This window comes from Tupaia chinensis, unplaced genomic scaffold (assembly GCF_000334495.1).
Source record: "Tupaia chinensis unplaced genomic scaffold, TupChi_1.0 Scaffold139331_1, whole genome shotgun sequence".
Taxonomy (NCBI): Eukaryota; Metazoa; Chordata; class Mammalia; order Scandentia; family Tupaiidae; genus Tupaia; species Tupaia belangeri.
In genome coordinates, this window is record NW_006199220.1 from 743,809 (window position 1) to 766,375 (window position 22,567).

At 37.3% G+C, this 22,567-nt stretch overlaps 1 long non-coding RNA gene across 1 annotated transcript in view; it reads right to left on the reverse strand.

The window, feature by feature from the left end:
• Positions 1 to 453: 453 nt before the first annotated feature.
• Positions 454 to 22,567, reverse strand: part of LOC102499126 (uncharacterized) — a 43,354-nt gene continuing 21,240 nt past the window's right edge. Inside the window, exons 2-3 of the long non-coding RNA XR_336494.2 lie at positions 10,056 to 10,199; positions 454 to 559 (exon numbers count right to left, since the gene is read on the reverse strand). This is a non-coding gene — a long non-coding RNA (uncharacterized LOC102499126). The remainder of the gene's footprint in view (positions 560 to 10,055; positions 10,200 to 22,567) is intronic.

The window sequence follows — 22,567 nt, forward strand, 5'->3', positions numbered from 1 at the left end:
ATTAAAAACAACATTTTTTCTTTCATAATAATATCACTAAGTATACTGCATTGTCCTAAGCACGCTCTCGGTATAGATTCAAACATGGCCATGAGATGACCACATTCCAAACTCGCATAAAATATTAGAAGTTAACTTGTCCATGCCTCTTACAGATGCATGAATCACTTCCACACATAAGTTTCTCAGCACTGTTGAATGCCTTTGACATACAGAACCTCACTGGTTTGTAAGAGTGGCCGTCTACTGCGGTAGAGCACTAACCATCAGCTCCCTCATTGGGCACCAAAAGTGACTTCTTTCTTTTATTTCCTAGAGAGATAATGCAGTTGCCAGGAAGAGACAGCAAGAGGGACAGGACAAAGCACTCCCGTGGTGGGAAGGTCAGCTGCAATCCCCACACCTCACCGCTCCCTTTCGAGATCTGGGGCATGCACGCACACTTGCCTGACGTGTTTCTCAAGCCTCTGGGCTCAGGTCCACACTTGAAGGGTGCATTTCACCGTCTGATGGGGCTGCTGCTTTAACTGCCAGTCCATGGAGCCAGACTCATAACCACCTTAAAAATCAAGAGTATGCAGTTTGTATGCAATAATATACAAACCAGGAAACTTATTTTTACCTAGGAGGTTTACCATTAAAATATGAGTTAACAGTTGTATTTCCATTCATCCTCATTGTTAAAAAATTTAAATAGAACAGAATACTAAATCACCAATAAAATAAGTTTTTATGATTCCTTATCAGTATTTTAGGGCAAAATATGAGATTGCAAATATTTTTTTCAAAACCTTATTCTCCCACAAGTTAAATATTCTCTCACTGTCTGAGATGCTTCCTTCTCTTTACTAGTTAATTTTTTTTTCTTTTTTCCCCCCATATGAACACTTTCCAATAGACCTTCTAGATACACAGCATCTTGTTAAAAATTCATGCTGGCCGGAATACAAGAAGGTCAGAAAATGCCTTTGAATTTCTGCCATGGTCTTTTCGATAATTCATTCAGGTTTTTAAAAGGAAATTCCTCATTAAGTAAAGGACCTAACACTTACTAATTTATATGCTTAAGCAAAGGATTCCACTAATTCATTTATTAAATATCAAAGACCATATGTTTTCACCTCTTGTCCTTGCTTATTGATTAATTGCCTTCAACCAATACGGATGAAAGCAGTGGGGAAAATCCATTAACCCAGGTAAGATTCTGATCTCATTTCTAACCTAATAGGAGATGGCATAACTTTACATTCCTTTGCAAAAGCCCAGATGATATGATTTAAAATGAGTTTTCTTGTGGTGGTGTGGATTTTTCAGTCCTTGAGAAAAGTGACTCCATTGCTGAGATGCAGTGGGGGAGACAGGTGCCAATGGAGGGAGGATGTAGCAGATGTGTAGGGGATGTGGGATGCAAGACTGCTTGTCCGGACCACACCCATTCCTCAGGGCTGCATTGATGCCCCAGATCATGTTGCTCAGAGCATGATGGTTGATGATCTTAGACGTTTGGGGGATGAAAGTGTGAGCCATGGAGGAAGAATTCTGTGGTCAGATTGAGCAGTATTGGGTAAAACATAGTGAAACAAAAAAAAAATAGATATATCAATAGATAGGCAATAGATACATAGAAATACAAGATATTTATAAATATACATATATATTTTTCTTCTTGGCTAGTCGGCAGGTTGCATGTATTTTGTTTATTTTTCTCCTTTCCATTAGGTTAGTTAGATTGTAGGCGAGGGTATTCACAGAATTGACAAGAAAGAGAGAATAAGCTTAAAATGACAGAAGCCAGGGTAAAAGCTGTAAGCATTTATCAGAAATCCTTTCAGAGAACCAACATGAAATGCAGGCACTCACTTGCCCTTCGGTTGGTCATGTCAGCCCTTGGGTCACTCAAGGTAAGATTCAATCCCATAGGAGACAGACTTCAGTTGGCTGGCTTCCGTTACATAGACACGGCTTTTCTATATACCGGGTTTTAGTTATTTACACTGCTACCAGTACTGCACATAACACAGGAGAAGCAACTACAGGAAGAAATGGAGCTGCTGTTTTCCAAAGGCAGGGAATTCTGAGTCACCTTAAATGCAGCAAAGCTCGCTGTTCAAATGTGCTGTTTCCTAAGTTTACTTGGCATTGAAACTTCCGGAGTTTTGTTCGGTTGTGCTTTTTTATTGGCTATTCAAGTGACAAGCAATGTTTCAGGATAGGGCCTGTGGGAAGCTCTGCCTTAGGAGCTTAGGGGGAAATGTTGGGCTGCATTGCCCAGAGAGGAAACACTAACTAGTGTGGATCAATGCTGTTTGCACAAAGGTCTTACCCAGGCCTACGTCTTTTGATGATCTATGGTTTTGTGTATAACCACAATCCTTGTATAAATGGGTAGAAAATCATATTTTATGTGTAAAAAACAGAGGGGCCTTTTACCAAATATGTATGAGGCACATCCTGTAAACAGATATCAAAAGAAGGATCATGTTAACAGGAATGACAGCAGCAGCAGCTGGGCTTGGGACAGTCACTATGCCAGGTTGTCCCAAGTGCGTCACATTCATCGTTCTATCTAACCATCACAACAATCCAATGCAGTGTTACTATTAATACTCTAATTTTACAGGTGAGAAAACATGAACAAAAAGGTGACATGCCCAATCACACAGCTAATAAGACAAAAACCACAGAAGGAGTCTATCTTTGTGACTATATGAAGTATATCACTTCAGTGTTCATGCTTTCTCATTTCTTTCATAGATAGTGAGAGTTACAAATAATTTTAAGTCGTTCAATGTTACTTTTCTGTTTAGGGTGTTGGAGGACTATAGTGTTTCATTGGCAGAAACTTTAACTAAATGAGTATTTATTAAAGTAACAGAAAACATACTTCCTCTAACTCCGTGAGAAATTGTTATGGCTTTTGGCATATATTTCTGTCCACCTGATTTATTAGCCTTTAAAAACATGCAAAATTAAATATGTGCAACTGACACCTCAGTCAAGATTATGGTTAATTCATTTTATAATCACTTCCCAGGCATTTTATGAGAGCTGGATGACTTAGGATCTGGTGTGCAATATAGATCTTTCACTCATTCAGGCTGATTATGGTCAGGAACTGAGCCATGGAAAGAACATTTATTTCCAGGTTAGTTTGCTAGGCCATATTTATACATAGTTATCTGTAATGTGGGGAGTTGTTGAAGGGAAACGCCAAAGCGTATTGCTCTTTTACAGCATGTTTACAGACTTCAAAAATAAATGGAAGTCATTAAGAAGTTATTTCCAAAATCTTATATTTCATTCATTCAAGGAAAGAGGAATTTCCTTAAAGCCAAAATTTCTAGAGCTAGTTTTATGATAGACTAATATATTCTAATAACTTAAAATATCCACACAGTTATCAAATATAGGCTGTTATGAAGTGTTGTGAGATATACTTTTTACTCTTTATATGCTTGAATCCCGGTTGACATTCTAGAGTTAAGATTAAGTCACTTTTGATTTGAAAATTGATAGTATGTCTTAATTTTTATTGTAAACCAAAAAGCACAATTTCATCTTCTTCATGACTTTGTGGCCATTTAAAATGGGATATAGAAATAAAATGGCTACAAATATATAAATTGGCATCTATAACTATTCAAGAAAAATCAGCTATCCATGTTGGAAGAGGACTAAAAACCCCTGCTTAAAATTTTATTTCTGTTATTAAATAGTCTCATAATTTTAAACAAATGGCTTGCACCTGCAAACTTTGTATTAGCTAAGTACGAAACCTGTAAGAAAGCTTCAAGAAACTGGTCCAAATCTGCACCACACACCAGCACGCGACCTACAGTATTTCTGTAAGAAGTCATTCTCCCCTTAGCCGAGACTTCCAGCCATGAGAGTCCCTTACTGTAAGGTCAGGCCACTACATGTGAATCATTTGAGTCTTGATTCAAGGTTAGATTTTAGCCAACAAGAATATTTTTCTGGTTTAGTTCATCACACCCACACAAAGATCTATCAAAATGCTCTTTGCCATTTGAGTGCTCTTCAAATATTTGAACGTGATTGTCATGAACAACTGTCACGTGCATTTATTTAGCAACTTAAAACATTTCCAGCTCATGGGAACCAGCAGTTAGCGTAATGGCTATGTCGCTGAACTCCCACGTAGTCGACCGCGGTTCGTGTCCCGGACCCGGTGGCTTAAAACTCATGCCGGGCGCGTGTGCGTGTGTGCCCAAGATCCCGAGAGGAGAATGGAGGAGAAGGGATTGCGGCGTGACCATCCCCCCTGGGGGGTGATTTCTCGCTTTCTGTCTCTATGTCTCTCTCTGTCTGTCTGGCGAGCGCACGCGCCCTACAGTGAAAATCTCTCTCAAAAAAAAAACAAAACAAAACAACAAATAAAACAAAACATTTCCAGCTCAGGCCAGCCGCAGTGGGGCAGCCACAGTAGGGTTCCATCACATCAGGCTGGGCCTGCATTGGGGGCCTGGACTTGGTTCCCAGAACAGCCTGAAACAGGCCAGCCCTGCTGGTACCCCTGTGATCCTAGCTAGCTGGAAGGTGGGGCAAGTAGGTCCTGGCATCGCGAGACCATGTCATGAATACTTCTATCTTTCCCTCATTAAGAAGCGGGGTGTGGGGAGGAAAAGCACCCAGCTTGTTGAATCCCTTTTAAAATCACAGTACTTCAAAATTGTTCTTTATCCTATTCAGTCTTCTTTAGATTAACTCTTGTTTAAAATAATCTTAAAAAAACAAAACAAAACAAAACAAAACAGCACCCAGAAGACAATACAGAATTCCAAGACCCATGTGACTCAAGCAAAGTGAGACTATTATATATGCTGTGTGCATATATATGTATATATATGTATATTTTCCAGTGCAGCCAAAATTATATCAGCAGAGATTGTTCTGTTTTAATAGTCACAACACTTTTTTTTTTTTTTTTTTTTTAGAGAGAGAGAGAGATTTGCTATAGGTTGTGTGCACTTACCAGAAAGACAGGAAGTGAGAAATCCCACCAGAGAGACAGAAAGTGGAAATCACCCCTGGGGGTGTGTGTGTGTGGCCAGACTGCAATCTGATCCCTTCTCCTCCACCATCCTCTCAGGGTTTTGGGCATGCTCACACAGGTGCATGGTGAGTCACAATGCTTTAATGGTTCATATTGAGCATGCAAACTGATACATTTTTGTCTTTCAATGCATGACTTTGCATAGTCACAAAACTCTTACCTTATACTGAATTTTGAAACCTACCATTAATATTTCAGTGTAATGTCACTGAAGAGCAGACTTTAGCAGACCCCAGAGATCTGCTAAAGTCTAAAGTCTGCTAAGGTCTAAAGTCACCAAAGAGAGACTGAGAAAAAGAGAGAGAGAGATGGGGAGGAAATACCCCTCACTGCGGCCTGATCAGGCAGCAATCCACTCTCCTTCATTTCTCCATACTTCATTGCAACATGCACACACACACACACACACATCCACGGACACGCACACACGCATGTGCATATGTAGTGTCAAGTAATTAATTATTTTCTTAATTAATTTTTGTAATTAATTTTTTAAGTGCCCCACACCATTGGCTAAATAATCTCTATCAAGTCTATTGTTCTGGGGTCCTGACACATTTTTTTAATAGACTGATACAGTGGAAATATTAGTTTAGAGTTTCTAGAATCTACCCATTAATATCTCCTTAGAAATACCGATAGAAATAGTATAATAATATTTTCAGGCCCTTTTCATTAGATTTTCTTTAAATAGCACCCTGTATACTTCTGAAATGCTACTTAGTAAACTTGAAATTTGCCCTGTAGAGTTGGAGACCAGCCATTGGAAAGGACCTTTGGTCTAATTTAGCATCTTATCTCTTATTCTGATTTTTAATGCCCTATGTCTTTAGACTTTAACTCAATAAATCAAACATTAATTCTAGCCTTTTCCCAATTCGATGAGGCTCTTAAGCATGTTTGATTTTTTTTTAAGAAAAGTTAAATCTGAGTAGAAATTCCATAATTCATCTATCCCCTCTTTCATCTTTCCCAAATTGCCAGTTTGTATTCTCTTGTGTTCATACTCAGCACAGCATATAAAACTTCTTTTGATCTTTTTTTAGTATTTTCTTCAAAATTCACTGTATTTAGAATTTAGTACACTATGACTTCATGTCACTATTTAGCAACTTTTAAATTCATTTTTCAGTGTAATTTTTATTCTAATTTTAGTTACTGAGTTTACATAGGATTTAAGAAATGAAGAATAGTTTTGGTTCTTCCATTTTATTTTGGAGGGCATTCTATCAAATACCCACCACTTACAAGTGAAGAAAGTGCAAACCAAGGAAATGAATAGTAGTAAATAAGTTATTTGCACTGCACTTAGTATTGCAAGCATCTCATTAAGTACCTTCTTTTGATGATTGCACCTAATTCCTACAAAAATACTAAGAGGTAGAAACTATTTTCATTGGCATTTTACAGACTAAAAAAATTAAAAACTGAGGTTCATTAAAAAAAGCTTGCATAGCTCATAAGCTGGTAGCTTCCGATGTAGAGTTTAAATCTGCTATTCTGTAACTCTAACTTCTGACTGCTGGAGTTATTTCCTCTGCTTCCTTATCAATGGATGTGGCTGAAACAGTGGTATACAGGCAAGTGAGCTGAGGTCTCACTTTCTTTAGTCTATAAACTGCTTTCCAGATTGGATAAGGACTTCTCACATGGTCATGATAGCTTGTTTTGCTGTTTCTCTTTTGTTCTCATTATAATAATGTGTAGCTTTATATATGTATATAATATTTCATATATTCTTGGTGCTATGTTATTCACTAGAGCACAGTTTCTCAGCATAGATTCTACTAGCATTTTGTGCTGGAAAATTCTTTGTTGTGATGGGCAGTTTTTAGGTTCTTTTTTGGTATTTTCAGATGTTTAGCAGTATCTCTGACCTCCACCCACTAGAGTCGGTAGCAATTTAGATCTATATTCCATCCTGTATTTGTTCTTCTTTCTGTTCAGATTGCATATTAATCTTCTTATCCTGAATCTCAGCATTGTTCTATAGAAAGACAAACAAAACATTCAAAGGATGCAAAACTGGAAAATTATTTGTTGATGGTAACATGCATATTATGTTTAACTGGACTAATATTCAGTGAATTCATGCTGGGGAAATTAATTTTGCATGCTGTAATGATATTCAATAATCTAATATATACATATATGTATGTATATGCATATATATATGGACTAAAGAAATAGAAAGACATCCAGTTGTATCCTTTTTTTCCTTAGAAATAATAGTTATAAGAACTGCTGTTTTTCTCCCTCTATTTTTACTTGATACTTAACCATATTATTTATTATTGCTCTTTAATGTGGCATCAACTTTCCTCTTGAGATTTAAGGATCTTGATTATGTCAGTCAAGTCCTGAAAAACAGAGCTCTGGCCATGAGGTGCACTCAGTCTCTGTGGGCACCAGTGGTTCTGTTAGCACAAGCATGGTCCAAACAGTAAATCCTGGGCTTTGACGCCATTTAAGTAAGCAGCTGTTCATTTCTCACGTCCTCTTTTCTCTTCCAAAGGTATGACCTTCAATGGGAAAAAACGATGAAAACACCACCTGGACTCCATGCCTTTTAGTTCTCTTCCTAGTACTTAAAAACCAATAGCGACAGGCTCTTGGTTTTTCTAGTTCCAATATTAGTCTCAGGTGTTTTAGCCCAACTGGGTAGAAGGTTAATGAGCTTTTTGTTCCCAGTCCTGGGGGGAATCTCTCTCACATCTGAGTCACACTTTCTGAGAAGGAAATTCATTGCCTGATTGGCCATGAGAGATTTTTTTTCCCCTTGCAGGGAAATCGCCTTCATATTTCATGTTTGCTTACAGCTATTCTTCAAATCTGGAAAAATTTTCATATTTTTTATTGTTATGTGACAAATGAACTCATAAGATCTCTAGTTTTGCTAAAAATATCTTCACATGATGTTAGACCTTCAGTGGTTAGGGAGAGAGACAAATTCTATGGTAGATGTTCTATAACACTTGGCCAATACTTTACTATTTGATCTCTTTTCCCTGACTGAATCACTTTTTTCCCACTAGCATGTGACTTGGATAATGTCTCCAACCTCCCTAGAGAAGCTGATCTTGGCAGTTATTAATAGTACCTCTGGACTTTATTTGATTTTTGTTTGTTTCAAGAAGTGTTCCCAACTTACCTTTGCGACACTTAGTATTAGAGTTTCTCAACACTGAGAAAGTTAATAGGGACCAGCAGATTGTGTAATAGTTACATCACTGGATTCTCGTATAGTCGACCATGGTTCATGTCCGGGATCCTCCTCCTCCTCCTCCCCCTCCTCTTCCTCGAATTTATCATTAATTTAATTACTGTTTAAACAAAAAAAGCTATTTTAATGACAAGAAGGAATCTTGGTTTTCCCTTTAACTTTCAGGTAAACAGAAAGAACACTGAGGTGGAAACCTAATTAAATTGCAATCAAAACAAGAAAATCCATATTTATACATTATCAGGTCAAATTAAAGATATGAAAACACTTCATTTATTTTACATCCATTCAATATGTATCATTACAGCATATAAAATGAACTTTCAAGGTGTGGTAACCTACACTTTCTGTGCTACAAAGTACCGTACTAAATGATTATGTATTATGTTCTATTGCCATTTGAGAGTATCAATAGATGTTAGTTAAAAACGGGTTTTCTTATGAAAGATTGAGTGGAAACAAGCATTCGTTATAAATTTGAATTTCTGAACTCATGCTCTATGAATGGTAAAACATTGTCTTGATTAGTGAAATATTCAAACTCCCAGAATAAAAAAAAAATACGCTCTTGGATATAAAAAACATTAAAATTATTGAGAAATAAAATACCAGCATCAGCAAAGTAAAAAATGTTAATAACAAGACAGCACAAGAAAAATATTTAAACATGAGTCAAAAACTCTCTTCTCAGGGGATCATTCATGATGAAGAAGAGACAAGGGGGAAGGATCAGAGCGGAAATAATGAAGGGAATATGTCTCACCATTTTTATTTGTCAGCTACAATATTTCCTGCTGATCCAACTTGCTGTTATGAATGACTAATGAGATGAAAATGATTGAAATGCAAGAAAAACATTTTAAGAGGCTTATCTACCTTTTCATTAGAATGTACTGGGGACTATGAGAATGAGGAGGAATGATCAACCTTTTAACTTCAAATGGCTTGTTTACTTCAAAAAGGAATAACACCAACCCTCCTCTACAGCTTGATAGATACTAATCCACATGTTATGTGCTGAGTTAATCTCAAAGACCAGTCATTAAGCTCTCCTGGATATGCCATTCTGTTTGACAAGATTATTTAAGCCATTTTGATCTATTGTTATTGTTGTTTGTTTACAGAATTAAGTCTAAAATAAATGAATGTCTAGGCTGTAGCAAAAGTCGGTCATAGCATTTGTTTGTTCTGGCTTGGTTGGGATGAAAATTTTGTTTTCCTTTTTATGTTTCCATTTTCATGTGAGTTATGAACTGTAAGAACCCCACTTAACCTCAAAGCTGAGACTTTCTGAAGAGGTGAAACTACTCAGGGCTTCCAATTAAAAATGCTATAGATATTTTCAATGTCAATGTCAATGTTACGATACAACAAATAAAGAAAACTGCTTGCTCATCATGGTATAAAGAATTAAAATCCTAGAGTTGAGGTTTTATTTCATATCTACTGTTGAAAATTGTGACTCATCAGAGCATTTATCCTATTTTAAATCCACAGTTTAATAAATACCAGATACTGGCAGAAAACATCAGACTCCTGGGTCAGAGATAAAGGATGTCATTACCCACACGAGTAGCAAAAGCCATACAACCGTGGTGAGGTTCCTAATCCTAACTTCTGTAGGGCAATTTGATGAGGGCCAAGCACATCAGCAGGTAGGGTATGTCAGATCTTTGTGAAGGTCCTTGGATAAGGTTCAGAGATTTCAAAAAGAGGACATTGCGTGTGAAAGCAGTCCTTAAACTGTGGCTTCCTCACCAGCAGCGTCATTGTCCCCCAGAACTTGTTAGAAGTACAGGTTTCCATGCTTCACTCGAGACTCAGAGCATCAGAAATTCTGGAGGAGACACCCAGCAATCTGTGTTTCAGTCAGTCTCCAGTTGATCTGTGATGCACTAAAGACTGAAAATCATTAGAGCAAAATAAGAACACGAAATGATTCAGAAACTCATAAAACATAGTTTTGTTATAGTATTATGAGATATTGTCAATAGTAGAATAATCAACAGTGGTAAATGGAGTATAAATGTGTTAAAGTTATTCATTTATTCTTATTTTCTTAAATCAGTAAATACTGGGTATTCATTATGTCCAAAGTATTTTATGTTCTGAAGAGATAGCAGTGAACAACAGCTCTGACAAATAAAAATGGAAGAATATTCAAACTCAAAATTTTTCATGAAGTACCAAAGATTTTACCTTACTAATAAATAATAACAAAATTTGGAGTAAATTTTCTTCAGGCTTAGTTGCACATTAAACACCCGAAAAAAATTTTTTAACACAATGCCCCTGGCTAATTCCCACCTAAACCAAATTACCTAGGGTACTCTGAGGGTTTCTGTGTCTAAGTTCTCCAGGTGATTCTAATGCACGGAAGGAGTGAGGAATTACTGATGTTGAATACCTTATTTAAGTGACATAAAGGACCTTAATTACTAAATGGCATTATTGGCATTCTTCATTATAAAACTTTAACCTACATTCAACCTTTATTCACAGTTTTGTCATCTTCCTAACAGCAATGCCAATGCCTTCCCTCCCTGAATGAAAAACTAATAATAATAAAACATAAATATCTACATGAAGTTAGGCACCCTGGGCACTCAAAGAATATTGTGTCTTATACCAAACTTAAGATGTCACCAAATTAACAGTGTATTTAACTATCTCTTTTTAAAATAGTCAAATGTGAAATCAAGATGCATCATTTCCAAACAAGAAGGTAGGCAGACTTCTATTGATTTTTTTTTTTCCAAGAAGATGAAATAGAGTCAGGAAGGAAAGTTAGATGAACTCATGAACTAAAAGAAGAGTCACATCTGAAAGATAACAGAGAGTCCTGATTTTAGGTACCTGCAAAAAAGAAATGGGGTTTCATTCATTTTGAAATATTAAAGCCTAGCACATTTGGGAAGAGTTTTTTGGGTGGAAAGCTAACTAAAGACTCTGAGGCAGAGAGGAGTTGTCAGAGCTGAGCGCATTAGCCTCTGGGCCAGCTGGTGCCGCACCATTATGTGATGGGCCTGCAAAGAGCTGAGCAGGAGAGGTAGGCTGGAAATCAGGTGTGGAAACTCACATAATCATAACCTTTGGGAAGAATTATTTCTAAAAATGATATTAGGCAACAAGGTACTCAGGTATTTCCCTTTAAAAAAGATGTTGTATAATTTAAGTGCAAACCAAAAAAAAAAAAAAAAAGAAAAGAAAAGAATGAAAAGATGGGCCAATTCCCACATAATAATTGGTACAAGTAGAACTTATGGAAATACTGAGTATATTTATTTTTAAAGTTTAGGAAAGTATTTAGTAAATGCTTAAAATATTCTTTAATTTAGAAATGTCAAGGGACGAGCAGATGGCATGGTAGTTAAGGCACTGGATTCCCACATGACTCACCAGAGTTTGAGTCCTGGACCTGGCTTGACCTATACCCTGGGCGTGTGCATGCCCAAAATCCTGAGAGGAGAATGGAGGAGAAGAAACTTTGGTGTGAACATCCCCCGGGGATGATTTCTCATATTTCCTCTCTCTGGTGAGTGCAAGTGCCCTGTTGCAAAACCTAAATAGATAGATAGACAGACATATAAAAACAAATGGTAATATTTTCTTTGTGTGATTATTTTAAATAATAAGAAACATTTCTGGAAAATGTTTTAGGTATCACCTGTAACCATATTTCTTTTGGACTTGAAGGGTTTTGTTATATTTGTTGTTTTACTTATTTGGATAACTAATATATGAAACCTCATTTGATTCAGAGCTTCTTCACTCTGACCCCAAAGCTAAATGTGAATTTCAAAAGAAAACTCATACAGGGGCAAATGTCATTCTTAAATTATATTTTGAAAATATGCCACACCTTAATTTTACTTTTACTAACACAGGTCTTCTGGTGGACAAAATAATGTTTAGCCAGTGGCTGATTATAGTGTAAATTAATGAATTAGGTTCATATTAACAGATATCACTCCGATTATCACTAAAAATGTAAATGTTCATCAACACAGAATAAATCCGTTATGGGCAGCATAAACAGGAAAGCATGCTTAAGCTCTCAACTAATAGAGAAGAGATAAAACTCAAGTCCTTTATTAACTTCAAAACATGAATGTATTTGACAGAACATTCAAAAGGAGATATTTCAAGTTATTTTATAATAGATATATTTTATATATCCAAACCCACTACCTCAATTATGATTGATGAAGTCACAACATAATGAATATTTTTGATACTTTATTTATGTAGTTTATTGAAAATCCATATGAAAATGTGTAAAATTCTATAGATTTGTTGTAGTCGAACATATTTATATGTGAAAGAAACATGGGAAGAACAAAAGAAGTATCAAAAGGAGTGTAAAAATCAAGCATGGCCCAGCAATATTAATTATACTCAAGCCATGCTAAACCCTGATGGAAGAAAATGAGCTTGGCTGTCTAGCTCATGGGAGCACCGTGGGATTACAAACCCATAATCCTGGCAGACTGGGAAGGGTGTGGTGATGGTGAAGAGGTAGACCATTGAGGGTAGTTTTCTCTCTCTCTCTTTGTCTCTCTCTCATGAAAGATATACATATACTTAATGTTTTTTTAAATCAATCAAATAGTTTTAAAAGTGATACTACATTTAATTCTGCTCATAAACTGTGAGTGCATTCTATAAATGTAGTTTTATGATAGGATATTTAATTACCTGATAAACTGCAATGCCTACTTTGCATCAATAATCAAGTCAATAATCTGCAATTTTTAAATTCCCTAAATATGCATTTGCAGAATGCACTATCACAGCTCCAACACTTTTTGGTCTATTGGACCATTGACCTGAAATTTACAAAGTCATTAAATGTGTGTTTACATGATAGGCTGGAAAAGCTTTTGCACCAAGTCAATGATCTGTTTCTTCAAAATGCTTCAGAGCATATTTACATGAAAGATTTTCTTTTTTCCTTTTTCAACAGCTTTCAGCATTTGCTTTTAGAGCACAAGGGTTATGTCCTATTTTGTCAGTAATGTGTGAAACACAGTTCCCTACCATGCTAATAGGCTCAGTAGAGATATTATCATACTTGTGGAATAATATTTCCACATTTAAATAAACACAAATTCATATTTCTATTTATCTGACATACCATAAAATCCCTTATTTGGTTCCATCATTTTTTGCCCCATAGTGTATTCCATTATAACATATTATTCAGACTCCCATAGAATAAAAATATGTAGCTAGTCAATATTCATAACTATTTAGACATTCCTATATATCCCTCCATCTCTGCCAAGTTACATTTTGTTCAGAAAATCCTTTAACACATCGCTTGTATCTTTATTTACCTCCTACTTAATCATGACTTGAATTATAAATATTCCTGTTTTGTCTGTCTCTATTGAACTGTTCCTCTAACTAAATACCTATCTCCAAGCTTCATTCTTCCTATGCTAAGAAAACATATTTTTTAGGGGAATTTTTGCCATGGAGTGCATGTGTTCATCAGAGAGACAGAGAGACAGAGAATGAGAAATTACTCCCAGGGGGAATAGCCACACCACAATCCCTATTCCTCCATTCTCCTCTTACGGTTTTGGGCACTTACTCACAAGCACCCGGTGTGTGTTTCAAGCCACCGCGTCCGGGACTTGAATCACAGTTGACTACATGGGAGTCCAGTGAAATAACTATTATACCTTCTGCTGGTCCCAAGAATATTTTGTTATGTTTAAAGTACTTCTAAATGAAGTAATTACTGTGACTTCACAACATTTTGTTCCATAACATAAAATTAATTTTTATGTTAAATTATTTATAATAACCATATCCCATTGATATTTTGATAGAAGGTTCAGAGCTACTTAAAATTTTTGGTATAGATGTTAATAGGTATAGAGAGATAAATTATACTGCTTTCACTTGTTTCCTTTTATTTATTTATTTATTTAAATTATTTAAGACCTTCATTAACAGGGGCTTACAGCTTATTGACTTTTTTTTTTGAAAAAAACAAGTTGTAAACTTTTATTACAAATTAAAAATGAAGTTATAAAAATCTCAACTTTACCAGATATGAAGCAATTTAATATTTATTTTAGGTTTTTGCTTCAGAGTACCAGCACTTGCCAAAGAGAGACAGAGAGACAGAGAAGCCATCCCCGAGGGGGCTGACCATGCTGTAACCCCTTCTCCTCCATGTCCTCTCAGGATTTGGGGCACATATGCACACACTCCCAGTGTGGTTCTTAAGCTGCCTGATCTGGGACTCCAACTGTAGAGTCAACCACGTGATATTTGGAACCCGGGCCGCCATGCCTTCTGCTGGCCCACACTCTTATTTTAAAACTAGGATGTTAAATTAGTCAAACCAGGTAAAAGACCTGAGCTATCACTAACTTCAGTTGAAACTTTGGTGACTCCATTTTTCTTGTGCTCTGAAAGAGTAGGAAAGGGATAAAAGATCAAGCAATCTATAGTGTGTTTTATTGGTTGAATTTGGGTTCAATCTGGTCCATCTGAGTGTCAGTGTTGCTTTTACGATATGTTGAAAATATTTGAAAAACATGCCAGCATTTCCCTTCCTGGCTTTATTTGCTGGATTTGAGAATGAAATAGAGACCTGAGGCAAATACATGAATAAACAATAATTTTTTATTAGAAATTTTTGTTCTAGTACCCATAATCATTATACTTTACATGTATGAGATTTAATTTACACTATTTCTTATTGCAATTTTGTTCTTTAATTATTACTGTTATTCAATACTAGGAATTTGACATTCAAACATTTAGTGCATAAAATAATACAGATTAATTAAAGATTTTTATTTTTTTCTGGGTTATTGAGATTTAACATCTGTCAAACCTAAGGAGGCTTGGGAATCAAGTGAATAAGCCAGTTCTTAAAAGTGTTTTAAAGTAAAAATGAATTTTAGAATAAATAGGTTAACCTGGCCTCTGAATTTCTAGAGGCAGAACTGCTGATGTTTTCAACTCTCTGTTTATAACCATCTCAAAGCAAGTCAAAATTCGTCACATATTATTTGGCAGTGTTCCAGTGCGTGCATTTGAAAAAGTGTAATATTGCCTTTTATTTCTCCTCTTCGGGGTGGTAATAGAACTTGTAGCATTTGAAAAATGTGTTATATTTCTGTCAGTCATAACCTTCTTGTCTCTTTTTTCATTTAAACTCTACTAAGGAAAGCAAATATGGCCATTCTGTTCCAGATGCAAAAATATTTCTACTGAGCACCAGTCATGTGGCTCCTTTCCACCCTTCCTACAATACAGAGATCCATTTCCATTTCCAATTTATTTCGTGTTGTAGTAGCCACGACAGAAACCCAGTATTGAAATAAAAGAAGGTAGATTCATTCTGAATTATAATCTTAAACACTCAAGTTCCATTTTCATCAATTCTCTTTGCTAATAAATTTGATGGATTCCCTGTGGTAAGTCTACTCTCAGAATCGCCCAGAATCACCGCTTTGTCTCCCCTACGGAAGCAGTTCACAAAGCCCTGAGTAGATTCAGCATAAAAGTAGACCGTTACCTCAAGCCAGAAAAGGATTTTTAAAAGTACTTTGCTATCTGCTGATAAAGGAATTCTAAGACTTTAAATCTTGCATTATTTATGTGCTACACAGCCCATGAAGAAAATGATCTGCCATAGTATTAAGAATGAGATAATAAATTCTTTAGCTTTAAGGTAACAAAATAAAAAAGCAGCGACCTTTAGCTAATAATCTCTTGCAAGAAAGGTCAATAACTGTCAGGAAAAAAGAAAGCCAAGTTTTAAGACTATTACTGAATAAAAATTGAACTTTGAAAAGGTTTTGCTTTATTTTGTATTTTGTTAACTAGAAAATGGGTCTGAAATTATGGTATTAATGAAGTATTTAATCCTGCATTATCTCACGATCAAAAACAAGAATTAAGATACTAACTTTGAATGTTCTTCGAATATTTGAGAGTATGGTCCTTAAACAACTGTCGTCTTATCTTTTTATTGCACATCAGTCCCATCCACACACCAAAGTTGCATAATGTAGCAACCTTTATTGGATTCTATAAGAAAATAACTAGAATTGGGAAGAAATATCTTAGCAAATTAGAAGATAAGAGGGAGCCTAAAAGATCATCTAAATCATCCGATTTCTCATAAAAGGTAGGATAGAACAATATTATATAACAACTTAAGAATTTACAAATTTGGGCCAGCTGATAGGGACGGGTTAAGGCAGTTTGAGGACCTGACCTGGCAGTTTGGAAAATGTGCCCAGAAAATGTGTGTGTCGCCCTAAAATCCTGAAAGGAAGGAGAAATGGAGAAGAGAGTGTAGTGTAACTATCCCCTTTGAGGGGTGTTTACTCATTTTCCCTCCCTCTCTTTCTCTGTCTGGTTGGCACTTGTGCCCTCTGGCAAGTTTTTAAAAATAATACAAATTTCTGAATATTAGGAAGCAAACATGCTCAGGTTAGTTTCTTCCACATCAATAGAAATATACTATTTCTAAAATAGTTGCTATAAATATTACAATATATTGTATATATGTCAAAGTTGTTTCACATTGTCAGACATTCAAAGCTTCTTTGAATTTTTTGAATGTTTAATTAAATGAATTCTTAATGTATCCACATACACGCAACTTTATATGGTTATTTGGATAAGCAAGTCATGCCACATAAGCTCCTATGTAGCCTGAAAAAAAACAGAAACAAAGCAAAAATCAGGAGACATATGAGGAAGGGACTTTTTTTCTAGAGGAAGTATCAACTTTTAAAATCAGCCTCATGCAGTTTCGTAATCCTTGTTAAGATCCTGTCCATTCACAAGAAAGCCAGGTATTTTGACTTGTAATTACAGTCGAAATGAGACAAACAGGAAAGGAATACATTTAGTTCCTCGCTATGATCTGCGTGCCCCATGAATTCATGTGCTGTTATTGTGATGGGATTTAGAGAGTGAAAATGTGATCCGGTTATGGCTTTGAACACGGGGACAAACTGACGGAGCTCGTAATGGCTAAAAATGAAACAATTTGAGCAACAATATGAATAGGTATAGTATTTGGTTATAACATATAAAAACTACAAACATCAAGCTGGTTCCATGGCCTAGGCATTAACCCCAGACAGCTTACTGCAGTGTGAATCCTGGCACCAACAGCTTGAAAAATACTCTGGGCACGTGTGCATGTGTACTCCAAATCCTGAAAGGATGACGAAATGGGAGGAGAAGGGAGGGCACCATTACCATGTCCCACTGGAGGGTGCTTTTTCCTGCCCCCACTGTCTCCATTTCTCTGTCTCTCTCTGGCAAGCGCATGCACCCTCTGGTAATTATATATATTTATATAAATTAGTTTATTATTATATACACAGATAATTGATTAAATAAATAAATGAGGAAGAAGGGGCAGCTCATCCTTCTTGCAGTAGGAGTCTTACTGATAAACATGGAAATAATGGTAGAAATAGAAGATCACCATTATGTCAATATTACAGTAATAACTATTGCAGGCAAGAAATAATTAAAGATGCTGAATTAGTGGAAAAAAGTATATTAAAAAGTAGGGTCTTGGCATGGCCTCCCCACATGTGGTGGTTACTACTTAGAGAGATGGAAATAGCAGCTTACAGTGGGGAAATCTAGGAGACAGTACCTGAAGCAAAAGAGGAAAATCAACATTGCCATAGTACACCACGCTCCTCCCTGTGTCCTTGACGTGATGAACCTGGAAGGTCACAAGGCTCCTTTGATAGCACTGTGTGCAAAGATGCATAACTTTGATCGAATCCTGAGCCGGTCACTCATGTGGAGGGATGGCCTACAGCATAACTGACCAGTAGCAAAGGCGTTTCTAAACTAAACTAAACAGAGCACTGGGGAACCACAATAGACTATCCGCGGCCCTTGAGATGGGCAGACCACTGCTCCTGAGGCACTTCACCGCTCGGGGCCTGCTCTCACGGAGCTGAGAGCAGCTGGGGAAGCACGTACCTGGTCTCAGGTCAAATTCACACCCAGGTTCTCCACGTGCCCTTCCAATGCTGCACAATGATGGTATCATGTGTCTACATCTCTTCAATTTTTCACTCTTGATGAATATCACATCCCATCTGACCCTCAATCATCTGATCATGCCTATGCATCTTTACTCACAATTGATTATCTTGCTTTATGTTGCACTAGAAAAATCAAAAGAGTAAGAAATTTTCACTGTTACATTTCAGTATCCACCAGCCTCTAGAGCCAGACAATCGCATCTCTTCTCCTAAGAAATGACAAAAGATGTGACTCACACTATAAAGTGTATTTCTCCTCACTCCCTCTACGATACATTAGAACTCCTTGATTGCATGCCTGAATCAAGTTTTTCTCTTTGTTAAATTATTCCTATGAGAAATGACCTTGCTAATTGTTCTATTTTTAAAAAATGATTTTGGGGACCAGTAGATGGTGCAATGGTTATATCACTGGACTCCCATGTAGTTGACCACAGTTCAAATCCCAGACCTAGTGGTTTTCAAGTCAAGCCCGGCATCTGTGCTTGGGTGCCCAAAATCCCAAAAGGAGAATGAAGAAGGGATTGTGGTGTGGCCATCCCACCCGCCCTGGGGAATGATTTCTTGCTTTCTGTTTCTCTGTTTCTCTCTGTCTTTCTGGCGAGCACACATGCTTATGGCAACAATCTCTCAAAAAAAAGAAAATGGATACGTCCACTTTTTCAATCACTGTTCCATTTCTCTGCTCGCTTTACAGCTAAATCTCATGAAAGAGCTGTCAATATATTTTCTGTCCAGTTCCTCTCTGCCAATTGTCTATTAAATTCACTCCAATATTGATCTTGCCCCTACCATTCCACCAAACTTGTTCCTGTCAGGTCAGCAATGACGCCTGCATTGCCAAATCCAATACTCATTTAATAGCTACTGTAATGCTTGACTGTCAGCAGTCTGATTGATCTCCCTTCCTCCTTAAAAACTTTTTATTTTTCTGTTGACTTCCCAAAATGAAAAAATTCTGGTTTTTTTCCTACTACATCAGTTTGGTAAATCTTTGGAGTGCCCCAGTTCTCAGTTCTTAGGCTTCTTATTTTTCCCTCATTGTGACACTTTGATGGTGATCTTAGCCAATTGCATTGTTTCAAATATCACCAATATGCTAATGACTCTCCACCCCGGACCTCTCTTTGAATTTCAGTCCAATATGTCTTTGACTCCCTACTCAACATTTTAGATGCTAAATAAAGATGTGAAAGCCAGTGTGCCCATAATCTTATCTTTCCAAATCTACTTTATGTGTGGTCTTCCAAATTCCAGGTAATGGTGGCATTTTTTTCCAGTTAGACAGTCAAAATACATGGATCACAGTTGACTCCTCCCTTTTTCTTTCCATCCTGTGTTATAAATGGGAGAGTAAGACCTCCTTGTGGGATCTTTGGGGATCATGCCAACAGAAATAACACCCAGCAAGGCATGCAAAATTAAAGGAATTATGATTCTCACAGGTCCTAGAGCCAAGAGACATGGCAAGCCACACAGGAGAGGAGTTCTGAGGGAGCCACTGTCCCAAGATGAGGCGTCAGGAGAGAGCAAGGACACATGAGCAAGTACTTTCATTGAGGGTTGGAGTGGAATACACAAGCAAAAGACTTTCTAAGAATTATTTTATTTAACTTTATTATTATTATGATTTTCCAGTTTGATCAGAGAGAGAGGGGGCAAGCCACCAAGTCCAGGACTCAAACCACGGTTGGCCATGTGGAAATCCAGTGACCTTAACTACCATGTCACCTGCTGGCCCTGGCATGACAGATTATTACTGGTGCACTTACATTCTGCTGGGTCACAACCAAGGGAGCACAAGGAGGGGAACTCACGTCAAAGACGCCTTATCACCCTGGCCCATCCAGTCACCAACACGGCACTCACACGCTTGTGAGGATGCCAAGTCACTCAGAAAGGATGACGTTTCAGAAATTTACAACTCACACCCTTAATCCGGCCCAGCCTAATCATGTTGGACCTGGCCATTTCTCACCCTAGAGGCCTCCCCGTTCTGGGGCAAACACCCTGCACATACCAATAGTCTCTTGGCTTGCACAATCCTGCCTCTCATACCTACAGTACAGTGGGTCGTCAGGAGCGTCGTCATGCATTTTTGTATTAAAAAAAAATCACGACTTTTCAAAAGACCCAATATTTCTGTACAGTAGAGATGTTTCCTGTAAGTCATAAATTAGGCCTCATAACTTTTGTGTGAATCTTTTAATATTCTGCATTTCATTCACACACACACCAAAAAAACACACCGAAATCCTCAAATGGCATAAGCCCTTCCATATCTTGAAATTCTGACTGTGTCACTCCAGTCCCTGCTTTTATCATATGGCCTTCTCTGTCGATGTCTTCTTGTTTTATAAAGGTACTTATTATTGGGGCCAGCAGGTGGCGTGGTGACTAAAGGCACTGGACTCCCACATGGCTCATCGCAGTTCAAGCCCTGGACCTGGCAACTTGCATTGTCAGTCTCTCTCTGTCTCTCTCTCTCTGTCTCTTTCTGTTCAACATTTTAAAAATACATAAATACATAAATAAGTTAAAATAATTCTTTAAAAAAATATAAAGGTACTTATTATTGAATTTAGGGCATACCAGGTAATCAAGAAAGATCTCATCTCAAGATCTTAAACTGATTACATCTGAAAAGACTATTAAATAAGGCTTTATTTACATATTTTAGGGGTTATGATGCAGACTTTGCCTTCTGGAGGACATGATTCAACTTAATACAATCATTAATAATATTAGAAATTCTGTTTTAAAATTGTTTTATTATTTTTCCATCTCCCTCTCCTTTACCTCCTCTTATGTATGTGCAAAGACCAAACAGATCTTCTGACTATGCTATTTCTTTCCTTCAGAATTACTTTAGGATAGATGAATATCCTAAGCTATGTAGTTTTCTTGTTAAAAACAAAAAGAGAAAGCTTTTAAGCCTTGAAGTAAAGATTTACTTTTTAAAATAGTGTTGAAATTTACTTTAGTATTGCTAGTAATAGCTTAAATTATTTTCTTAAAGTATTTAAAGATTTCTCGAAGCACAGCAAATGCACTTAGGTTGAAAACATGTCTGAATGTATAAAAGAGCGGGTTGAAAGCTATAGGCAAACTCAATTCAGTACGTAAAGATGAGCACTTGGGCCGAAAGGCTGTGACAATGGAAGTATGAGCAAGATAAAAGGCTAGGCACTGACTAGCACAGTTTTAATGAACTGACCCAGAGTATAAAAAGATAATTAGAGTCATAATTACAGAGCAGTAATTCATACTGAAAATTATATGTGAATACTCTACAGTAAAATGCCAGAATTATTGGTCGGATCAATGCAATACTTTAAATGTAATCTAATATTCACTGTTTTTGTCAGTGAGACAGGGAACTAAAACAGCTTAAAGTCTCCCTTAAAGGCAACACTGACTATGAGAAATCTACGCAAGAGCACTTTTTCTCCCTGCTAACAAAGAGTGTCAGCTCCGAGGCATCAGACACTGAGCTAACTGTGGAAAGTGGCGTGTCCTGCAGCACTCCAGCTACAATACTTTCTACTGGAAACGTCTCAAGCACCAAGGAACCAGCTTTAAAGTGAGTGGTGGTTTAAAAATATCCATCTTGAAGTGAGGTGTTGACACAGTGGTGGTGTGATGGACCCCTACGAGGAAGGTCCTGGCTCCCAGCCCCAGGACTGCCCTCAGTGCTAGACGTGGACATGCATGCCCTTGGCCCATCCTGAAGTGAGGTGTTGACACAGTGGTGGTGTGATGGACCCCTACGAGGAAGGTCCTGGTTCCCAGCCCCAGGACTGCCCTCAGTGCCAGACGTGGACATGCATGCCCTTGGCCCATCCTGAAGTGAGGTGTTGACACAGTGGTGGTGTGATGGACCCCTACGAGGAAGGTCCTGGTTCCCAGCCCCAGGACTGCCCTCAGTGCCAGACGTGGACATGCATGCCCTTGGCCCAGGCCAGCTGGGACTAGGGGCAGATCCGGGCATGGAGATTCTTCTTGGAGTATCTAGTTCTCTCTCTTTCTCAAGAAAGAAAGAAAAATTTTTAGAAAATATCAATTTCATCAAGAAAACACAGTTAGAAGATACCATAAATCATACCTTGAATGAGAGAAATCCTGGTTGTCAACATTAAAATTCCTTAAGTCCAACATAGAATTGACTCTGACACAAAAGAGAAGGCTCCCACAGAAGCGCAGGTCGTG